Raw genomic sequence first — 11,574 nt, 5'->3', positions numbered from 1 at the left:
TGACCAACATGTTAACAGAGATCTAGTCTAGATCACTGGATTATAGCTAATATTAATTTTCTCCTTTTTGCTTTTTTATATTTCTAATTTTTTACAATGAACATATTATTTCTTGTGCCATTAAAATCTGGAGTATAGCGGTGCCTGTGCCTCAATTGGTTGAGCCTCTGCCTTTGGCGAGGGTCATGATCTCAGGGTCCTGGGATCGAGCCCCACATTGGGCTCTCAGCTCAGCGGGGAGCCTGCCTGCCTCTCTGCCTACTTGTGATCGCTCTCTGTCAAATAAATAAATAAAATCTTTAATAAATTAATAAAAATCTGGAGTATAATGGTATTTAAAAATGGAGAGATACAATATATAAAGCAGGATTAGGTAAACTTTTCTTTCTTTCTTTTTTTTTTAAGGTAAACTTTCTTGAAGCAATAACTGCCTACCACATAAATCTATTTTTTGCTCTTTTATTACTTCCTTTTTTCTCTTTTTTCCCTCTTACCCCAACTTTAGATCATTTCTTCTATCTTTCGTTTTTATTTTTTTAATCTCTATCTGCTTTTGCTTTTCTCTTCATTCTCTCTTGGGTCTTTTACAGGCCACCTTGGGCATTGACTGGTTCCATTTGAGCAACCTCTGATGTAATGGAATGAAATGGTATAGGTAAACATATTGTTGCCACCACTGGATTGTAGCCTGTCATTGATGATGCCTTCTTTTCTTTAAAGGTCTTAGAGACCAAAACATATCAAATACATTTTATTCTACTTAATGACTTTATTTTTAATTATGTAAATCTGCCAATAATACTGTCTATATTCCTGGCGATCTCGTAGCACAGATTCTATTTTTAAGCTGTTTCTGCACTAAAACTCTATTCCAAAGCTTTCAGGTATAGAAAATAGATAGTATCTCTAATGCTGATAATGCTGATTTCCACATAGTCTGGTGTTTCCCTTTGGACCACAAGAATTATGATAAAATGTGTTCCATTTGGAAGGTTTCCCATGTGGCTTTGCTGATACTTAGGTTACTGTTGGCTTCCATCACCCCAGGGAACTGAGGGTTACTGTTTTAAGTTGGGGCATTTCTCTTCTATCATTCCTGTTCACTATATCCTCCTCAACACAGTGCAATCAATTACCAGTTTAAAGAAGATCCCTAAATGGTCTTACTACAGTGCAAAGGAATGCTGAGGCACAAATTCATCTGCAGTAGAAAGCCCACCAAACTGGGAGTCAGGAAACCTGAATTTGTATCTCAAGATTTGCTTATGGTATGACCTTCAGAAGACATTGAAGCTTCCTGAGCTGAAATTTCTGCATCCACAAAATTGTCTGTTTGCCACTCTGACATTATTAAGTTTGAAATTATTTTGCAGGGTTAGTCCAGGAACCAGGCTTCACTTTTTCCTGGTTCACACTTAGTTTAACACCCACTCATACCCACCACCACACCCAGGATAAAGCTATTACTCTCAGCTTCCCTATCAGTTCTATCTAGTGCCCTTACTTTGTTTCTCCCTACAAGAGAAAAAACAAAACAAAACAAACTTCATCCTGATGAAACTGAATTAATTTATATTCCTCTAAAACTCCTTCCTAAAATCTATTTCATTTGCTTTGAACCTCTGGATTTCCCAGAGCAACCCTGCCCCATCCTCATTATAAGGTCAACTGCTCTTAACCTTCTCTGCCAAAAGGTCACTCTGTGGTTTCTAATACCACAGTTCTTTATACTCCCACAATGTATTCATCACTTTGCATCCTCCACAAGCAGTATAATCCAGAGCATCCAAGTAGCCAGTACTGGGTCCCCACAATCTCTGTCTTTTCTCCCTTGTGTCCATGTAGTCAATCCTATTTCCATCTTCAGCCCCTCTTTCTCTCAGGATTTGCCTATTCTGGACATTTAATATAAATGGAATCACACAATATGTGGTCTTGTGCATCTGGCTTCTTTTATTTGCTATTCCATTTTTGAGGTCCATTGATATTTTAGCATGCATCAATAATTCCTTCTTTTTTCATTGCTGACTAGTATTCAATAATATGGATATACCACATTTGTCCATTCATCAGTTAGTGAACATTTAGATTGTTTACACTTTTTTGGCTGTCGTGGATAATGCTTCTTTGACCATAAAAATATTTCTGTGGATATATGTTTCCATTTCTCTTAGATACCTTTGGGTAAAATTAATGGGTCATATGGTAAATGTATATTTAATGTTATAAGCTAATGTCAAACATTTTCCAAAGTGGCTGTAGCAGTTTACGGTCCTGTCAGCAATGTATGAGGGTTCTAGTTCCTCTACAACCTGGACAATATTTTTTGTTGTCTTTTTTATTATAGCCATTTTAGTGGATATGAAGTAATGTCTTATTACAGTTTGAATTCACATTTCTCTGATGACAAATGATGTTGAGCATCTCTTACGTGCTTCAGTATCTCTTCTTTGATAAGATATTTATTTAGCTCTTGCCCATTTTTTAATTGGGCTCTTGGCCTTATAATTGAGTTGAGCCTCACCGGATCTTAAATACTTGGATTGAATTTTCCACAAACAATCTTAAAGATTTTTTCTTAAGGCAATGATGACTTGATTTTAATATTTCCCAATACTTCTCAAGAATCACTTCCTTGCATGATCACAATATTTCTTTTTCCCAACTTGCAAAAAATTGGAAAAGATAAGATGTCGTTAAGTAAAGTACTCTTTCTCTTCTAGGACATTCTTACAGCCAGTTTATTTATTTGGCAATGCATTGTTTTTTAGGTTTTATTTCCTAGTTCCTCCTTACTCAAACAGGATAGCTTCATGCCATTATTTTATTTGATTTTGTTGTTAGAAGCAGTATATTCATTCTATCAGAAAAACTGGGTAAAGAATTATTCAACAGTGAGCTTCCTGATCCACAACAATTAGGATTTCAATAACATGAGCCTTGAGCAGGACTTTTGAGTCACTTCAATCAAAAGTGAGTAACTACAACAAATCTTTTCCTCCTTGGCGACTGATTCATTTTCAGTTATAAGTATTTTTGAAAGTGAGTTAACTCTTTTAAACCAAAGGACTATAATTTTAGAGCACTTCAAAGTGATCTTTTCATTTGATACCTCAAAATACTGCCAAGCCTTTTAATATTTTGCAGGGCAAGGCAACCAAAGAAATCATGTGCCACAGTGATTCAGGGATTAGAAAGAAAAGAGGCTACTGCAGCTCCAATCCTGCCTTCTGATTTACTGTGTGTACATCCACGGTGTGGCCTGCGGGTTCATGTTACTGTGGTACGCATCCCAAGTGTCATCCTAATTCTAATAAAAGAACCCTGGCTATGACAGTGTTCTGTATGTTCACCTTGTATTGAAACAGGCTGCTGACAATTCTTTGAATTTACCTTAGGGTAAAACTCTTCACTTTCCCCAATCGTCTCATCAGTTAAGTCGCCCGAAATCGGCTGCCACAGCCTACCATTCGGGTAAGTATTTTTAGCTAAATCATCCCAATAATAGGTATTTGCAAGGATATTTTTAGATCAAATGCTACTATATACACCTGCAGCATAAAGGGAAGACTTGCCTATCAAACTCTCCTAAATCATAGAGAATAAATACCCTAAGTTACTGAGATAGAATGTCCTCCTTTAAAAATAGAAGTGTCTTCATATGAATAAGAAACATTTTAGGAATGCTGACAATCTAGAGATCCAGGAACCTCCTTAGTCTCATTGGCCCCAAATTTTATTTGGTTTTAGCTTTTAGTTTAATCTTGTTGAGAACTCTTATCGTTTCAAAGTAATATTATATTAAGTATAATATAATACTGGCTATAGGGTATTTTTAGTTTATTTCCTACATTTTGTATATGAAATATATCTGGAGTTAGATACATTCTGGAGATTCAATATTATCCCAAATTTGTTCAAATATAAAAGAACATATGAATATATTTACGTATTAAGTATTAAGCCTGGATAAAAATACATAAAATATTAATAGTTGCTACCTCTGGGTAATTTTCTGAGAAATATTTTCATCATATATACTTTCTTATATGTTCATCCTAGATACTTCCTTATATATACTTTCTCATATATCTACATACTTTCTTAGAATTTGAAATAGAGGATTTTTTGTTTAATGCTGCACATACTAATTATACCTTCTCATTCACAACATTTCTTAAAATTACACTGACTGGAAGGATACAATGTACGGGAGTTCTGAAACTTAGGGAGGCTATCTCTTTGAAATACTACTTTGATATATCCTCACATTTAACTATCATCGATTTGTACCCACTATGTGCCAAAGATTGTTCAAATTAGAAATATAAACATGAAAGACATGGTTCCTATTTGCAATGAGCTCATTTTCATGTCAGGATTGTATCGTGTCTTAGAAGTAGGCTCATAGTTTGCATCTTTTAACAAAGAGCAAATAAGTCTTTCAATCTCAATTATGCTATAATAGATTTGTCATGTGCAATTTCTCATTTTAAACATGACAAGCATAGATAGCTGGGTAGGTAGGTAAGTTGGTTTGTGGGTATATAAATATAGAGATAAACTGCTGAAGAAGGACAAATTTGAATGGGCAATAATTTCTTCTTAATCAAATTAACCAACTAACTTTCTCAAATTACTTTCATGATTAGGATATTTTCAGACTTACATTCTGAATGTTAAAGGCACTTTGAATCAACTCATTTTTCTCTTCTGTTGTCAATTTTGTAGTCTTGTGGCTTTGTTTTTTGCAGTCTTTAGGTTAGTGCCATACCACCAAATGACATACAGGCTGCTCCAAGACTGAGTGAAGTCTTGTTTTAACTGGCATATAACTGTTTTTATTTGGGTTTCTGTGGAATTTGGAAGTCTGCAAGTCATCCAAAATAAGGGCATTCCACAAATTCCATTTCTTAAAAACCATCCCTCCTTCATATACGGTTTCCATTTCCTTCAATGTAACTAAACTTTTAGCAGGACATTCCCAAAAAAGTGAGAAAAGGAGGTGTTTTAAGACAAGCAAAGCAGAATTCTTACTCAGCAAGTACTTTTGGTAGTATATTAATAGTAGCAACAGCAGGACCAGTAGAAATAGTAGTATAGAAAAATAATTGTAATATAGCTACACACTTAAAACACCAACCCTTTTAAACAAATCTAGAAAATCCAAGAGTTAAAAATGTCCTTTTGTACATGTATTAGTTGATTCAATACAATAACAGGCACAATTCTTTAACAATGTGTGCTATTTCTCAAATCATTTAAATAAAAACTAGGTTTTCTGGGTTGCCAAATTTTTAGCCTAAAAAAATCTTAGTTTTTCTTTCAAATGCAAAAGTTTAGTTGGACTGCAAGCACTTCAAATGCAAAGAGAAAGAGGAAAAAATCTGCTATGGGGAGAAGGACTTAAGGAAGACCTTGGCTATTATCCCATGTAAGATTACCCCTGTGGCATCTTGCTTCCTGAGAAATAAAGCGGAAGGCAGCTCCCCACATACGTGGGTCAGTCTCTTTTGATGTGCGAGTAAAACTCATTAAAGTTAATGGGGATGAAGCCGCATACATCAAGGCGAGCATGGAACCCACAGACTATAATAGCAGAGGAGACTCTGAGAACGTTCAGTGAATGAGCAGTTGGTTTGCTGAATTGTAATAAGGGCTGTGTGTTCCGGGTCCTCATTTCATCTGGGAAAGGCTTGGCATATTTTCTCAAACCCTGCCTTTGTGCAGACTCATGGCAGAGTGTTTCGTTCTAGGGATGTGCTGCTCACAGCCTACTCGCACAGCACAATTTAATACAGATACTTTAGAGGGTGCTCCTTTGGGGGAAATAGGCTCCATAAGAGTTGAAGTAACTTGGATTTTTTTTTGCTTCAGAAAAGGAAAACTACTTTGAAGCATATAAAGCATGCAGTGAAGAATGAACAAAAGGAAATGAGCTTACATGGCAATAAGGTTAAAAAGAAGGAAGACCTGACAGTGCTGATTGTAAAAATAGGATTTTGTAATTTTCTCTAGAGATGTTGAAAAACCAGAGAGAGTAGGGGCATCTGGGGGGCTCAGCTGGTTGAACATCTGACTCTTGGTTTCTACTCAAATCATGATTTCATGGGTCATGGGATCAAGCCCTGGACTGGGCTCCCCAATCCCCAGGGAGTCTGCTTGGGCTTCTCTCTCCCTCTTCCTGCCCCCACTTGTGCAAGCTCTCTCTCTCTCACTCTCTCTCAAATAAATAAAAAAATCTTTAAAAACAAAACAACAGAGAGAGTCAGGGGTGCCACTGGTAAGTTAGAATAAAGGACTAGGTAGATATTCCTATGATCCTCTTTTCTCAAGTGAAAAATGCCATTAAAATAAAATGTTCCATGTATCTTAACATGTGTGTAAAACAAGGAGATCACCTTCACTTGACACGAGCGCATGGTGACCAATGCTCCAGGGGCATGGAGTACCTACCAGTGTCAGAGTTACTACTGTCTTCTATTGTTTTGTTAGTCTCACTCATCTTTTCATCAGTACTACTGGCCCTCTGTTCCCTCAGTTCATATTAATAATAATAATAGTAACAAATAAAGAAATCATTACCCTTTTCTAATTTTTGTGACATTTTGAATCATTACAAGTTGTAATGAACAGAGAGGAAAAGAGATATTGTGTCATGGTTCTCAAACATCATATACACTTCAAAAATTTTCCATGGTTTCTGTGTGATATTTTGTATTTTGATAATCTATTGATGAGATGAATACAAAATGATAACCAAATACAAACAAACAAACAAAAAACCCCAAAAAACAAAAACCTACCATCAATTTTTTTTAGCATTTTTTTAAATGGATGTATTTTTTTAATCCCAGTGGCATATATACATTTGGAAAAATTGTACCTATGGGACACTATGCGTTAAGTTTCCAGACAACGTTTGGCATACATATTCACAGTCCCAACAAATTCAGGCCTCTAAGAGAAATAACTACCCAACCCTAGCAAGGAGATCTGGATTTGTAGTAACTCCTTAAACACATGAGTAAAAGTCTTCTCTTTTCTGAACCTTAATTTTCTTATTCATAAAATAAGGAGGTTAAGGGGTGCCTGGATGGCTCAGTGGGTTAAAGCCTCTGCCTTTGGCTCAGGTCATGATCTCAGGGTCCTGGGATTGAGCCCCCCATTGGGCTCTCTGCTCAGCAGGGAACCTGCTTCCTCCTCTCTCTCTGCCTGCCTCTCTGCCTACTTATAATCTCTGTCAAATAAATAAATAAAATCTCTAAAAGAAAAAAATAAGGAGGTTAAACTAGCTTTCTTTAAGAATCCTTTGAGCTTTAAAACTTCTTTGATTATATCAGGTCTTTTATTTAGCAACCATATACAACTGGATTTAAATGTCACAAGTAGATGTAAATGTCAATGTGTGGCACTATTAATATGCTTTTCGTGCTAGGGAAGTTGTTCTTACAAAAAATTTATCAATATTTCTATGTGTTTATGTTTAGTGAACCCATTTTAAATATCCAGCTTGCCTATTCTTAAATATGGTTTTACTTTTCATATTTCATTTAGTCATAGATCTCCAAAACATGTTTATCCCTATATCATAGATGGGAACAATGAAGTCTGTCCAAAGAATCACATAGTAAGTCAATGACATAGTTTAGAATGGAGCAGTCATTAGGAGATTATTTCTGCAAAGAACACTAAAATAAGCTGTTTATGCTCTCTTCACAGTAATGAGTAAGTTATTGAAATAATCACTGTAGGTGATTTTCTTCTCCAAAATTATCACTGTCCTAATTACTGATGACTATTAACTCAGTATTTTTCTAGTTTATGCTATTTGATTGGAATTGATTAAAAGATTATAATGCTGCTATATCTGGGTTTGTGTGTTTCTTAAATGTTGAAACTAAACTCTACCTTAAAATAATTAATAGAAATATTATTTCTTCTGTAAATAGCATTTTTAGGAAAATTTTGAGAATGAATGAGTTAGTGAAATTCTATCAGGTGTTGTCCTTAGTAAATTTCAATAAAATTAATTAAAATATACTTTTAAATTTTAAAATATCAAGTCATATTTTATGTATATATTTTTTACAGATCTAATTTATTTATTTGCCAGAGAGAGAGAGAACACACACATGTGCAAGCACAAGCAGGGGAGTGTCAGGTATAGGGTGAAATAGACTCCCTGTGGAGCAGGGAGCCCCATGTGGGACTCCATCCCAGGACGCTGGGATCATGACACAAGCCAAAGGCAGACGCTTAACTGAGTGAGACAACCAGGCATTCCCCCCTTTATATTTATACATTTTTCTTAAGTCATATTTTAATGTTTATATACCTACTCGATATGTTTACTTTTCTTCAGTAATATGATTCTAGTGTTATTTTTATCATTTATTTTACCCTTCTATATTTTTCCTGAAGTGAGTTTATATACAAACGAATATAACCATACACACAAGCATGCACATATAAATGCCATGCACATATCTCTTCCTCTTCTTGATCACTTTGAACTCTCAGTAGATATTTTAGGTAGCCACAGGAATAGCTTCTATTTGTAATTGCACCATCATTTTAAAGCTGAACTACAGGAAAACATTTTGTTTTAGAATCTTGGAAGTCTAGAAATAAAAAGATTGCTCCTTCAAGAAACTTTGGGTAGCCAGTGTTTTAAGGGCAATGAGCACCTAATGGACTTGGAAGAAGAGTAGCTTTCAATTTGGAACAAGAGAACTCTGCCAGAACAAACCAGTCCCAGTCTAACAATGGTTTAGTAGGTTTACATTCCACCCAGGTGTAAAAACTTCTGCTGAGTAAGAATCTGAGAAGTCACACCAAGATGATGTGCTGATGAGCAGTTTCTTCATAAAACTTCATAAAAACTTCATAAAACTTTCCCAGGATTGCTCACCAGGGTAAAGATCTTCCTCAAAAATATACTGATTAAGGAATAGTTCAGATACAGTCTAGAAAGTGCTGCATGAGATAAATAGGGGCAGAAACAACTGCTCAGAAACTCAAACTCATGAGGGTGGGGGCACTCGGATGGCTCAGTTGGTCAAGCGGCTGCCTTCCACTCAGGTCACTCAAGTCGTGATCCCAGGTCCTGCGTAGTCCTCCCTGCTCAGTGGGGAGTCTACTTCTTCCTCTGCTCATGCTCTCACTCGCTATCTCTCTCTAAATAAATATAATCTTAAAAAAAAAAAAAAAAGAAAGAAAGAAATTCACAAGGGTTTTAAAATATAGGCTCTTGGTTGGCCCCTGCATGACGGGAGGAGATAAAATGGGAATCTAGACACAAACAAGAAGTTGAAAGACACAACTATAGTTGCAAGCCTTAAAAAAAGTTCAGAAATTAATTTCAGCTTTACATAATCACACAGGAAGCAATTAAATGAAACAAGACAACCTGCTTGTTCATAAATTAATTTCTATGCTAATCTTGAACCCTAAATTTTTGCTAATCCTGTTTCCATTTAATCACTTTTACAAAAGCACACACCATGTTTCCCAAATGCCACTGTTTAGCAGTTTTCACAATATATTTTGTTTTGATACAAGTCTTATCATTCTTGCCCTCAACTTACAAATTAAAAAAAAAAAAAGGCAATGAAATCTAAACACAATCACAAAAATTTTGGAATATTTCTTGGTACAAATGCCCCTGAGAATTAAATTTTTTTTTTTTTAAGATTTGACTTTTTTTTAAATGATTTTATTTATTAATTTGACAGAGAGAAATCACAAGTAGATGGAGAGGCAGCCAGAGAGAGAGAGAAATAGGGAAGCAGGCTCCCTGCTGAGCAGAGAGCCCGATGTGGGGCTTGATCCCAGAACCCTGAGATCATGACCTGAGCCGAAGGCAGCGGCTTAACCCACTGAGCCACCCAGGCACCCAGAGAATTAAAATTTTTATTAATTAGTTTGGCCCAGTCCAAATGATCAGAGGTCTCTACAACAAACCTCTGGAACCACTTCCATTGATTACATAAGAATCCAGAAAATTACAAATGATGGATGGACAAATGCCGTCATGATGGCTTTTGACACATTAACAAACACCAAATCATGTAGTAGTCATTTTCCAAAGTAAGTGGTTATCACCCCTCCACAAAGACTTTAAAGATTCTAAGTAAGATAATATTGCTTTAACCTGGACTCAGAAACTTGAGAGGAGAAAACCCAGTTTTCTTCTTCTATATTGAAATATATTTATGAAATAAATTGGGACTATTTTCCCAATTGGTTTAGTCAGTCATTTGCTCATTCATTCATTCATTCATTTAATCATTATTCAGTGCTGGATATTGTGTTTGATACTAGAGACACAAAGAAAAAATAGATCCCCTATCCTCACTGTTTAATAGGAAAGACAAACAGGAGAACCCTCTCAAATTATAGTGATAAACATGATAGAATAAGGTTCTCCCCTGTGAGTGAGAATGTAGCAAGAAGGCTTTCAACCAGAGCTGGAAAGAGGAGAAGGAGCTGTAGGGGTGGATGGAGTCAGAAAGGACCAAGGAATAGGCACATGTGCACAGGACATAGAGAGGGGAGTTGGATTTGATCATTCCATTCTCATCAACCATCTTTTCTTAAGTACAAAAAAAGGTGAAAGAAACTCAATAGGAATCTTTTTTTGAAAGACAGATGATGTGTGTTTACATTAGATTACAGCTCAGAATTTTATCACTTCAGGGCAAGAGAAAGGAATCAATGGCCAAGGACTCCTTTTCCACTTAAAATTATCTGATTTTTGAAGCTGCAACACAAACTTAACAGTAAAGTGGTAAGAAAGGTCAATGTTCATTTGTGACTATAGCAGTCAGGATAGGTATCGAAGGGAACCGGGAGAATAAAGGAGGGAGTCCAAAAGACATTATCAAATAACCCACAAAAACATCACCCAGTGTGGCCCTAGCTCCTCAAACCTCTTTGAACATTATTCATAACCTTCTGTTTGAGAGGCTGTGATATATCCCCATTCTTGGAAATCTCCATTACCTTTTTAGAAGTTAGCTCAAAGCATGACCCACATAATTGTAGCCTACATTCCTCATTTTTAACACTTAAAAGGTCAGAATTCTTAGGTGCTTCCCTTTCTTTAATTTAAAGGAAATAATAGAAATATTTATGTGATTACAAAAACAGAAATAAACCAAAACAGAAAATGTACATTAAATTTAACAGAAATCATTTTGTAGGGGTTGAGTAGAACTGGATTGCAATTGTCTAATATGTTCAGAAGCACTTCATCCCATATTTACCTGCCTCACTCCTCAAATCTATGATGTGGGATAATTTTTTTTTTTTACATGACTACCCATTTAAATACCCATTTAAAATCCCAGATGTGGCACAAGATAAAATCAATGTAAAACTCAAGTTGAGGGGTGTCTGGGTGGCTCAGTCAGTTAAGCATCCGCCTTCTCCACATGATCTCAGGATTCTGGGATTGAAGACTATATTGGACTCCCTGCTTCGTGGGGCGCCCACTTCTCCCTCTCCCTAGCTCCCTGCCCCCTGATTGTGCATTACCTCTCTCACTCTGTCTCAAATAAATAAATAAAC

The 11,574-nt window shown here is 36.0% G+C and overlaps 1 long non-coding RNA gene across 1 annotated transcript in view; it reads left to right on the top strand.

Moving 5' to 3' along the window:
• Positions 1–411: 411 nt before the first annotated feature.
• Positions 412–11,574, top strand: part of LOC131836448 (uncharacterized) — a 52,946-nt gene continuing 41,783 nt past the window's right edge. Inside the window, exons 1-2 of the long non-coding RNA XR_009355615.1 lie at positions 412–3,283; positions 3,399–3,474. This is a non-coding gene — a long non-coding RNA (uncharacterized LOC131836448). The remainder of the gene's footprint in view (positions 3,284–3,398; positions 3,475–11,574) is intronic.

Source organism: Mustela lutreola, chromosome 7 (assembly GCF_030435805.1).
Source record: "Mustela lutreola isolate mMusLut2 chromosome 7, mMusLut2.pri, whole genome shotgun sequence".
In the NCBI taxonomy this organism is placed as follows: domain Eukaryota; kingdom Metazoa; phylum Chordata; class Mammalia; order Carnivora; family Mustelidae; genus Mustela; species Mustela lutreola.
Note: the sequence above shows the minus strand (reverse complement) of the source record. Positions and strands in the feature narration are given on the sequence as shown.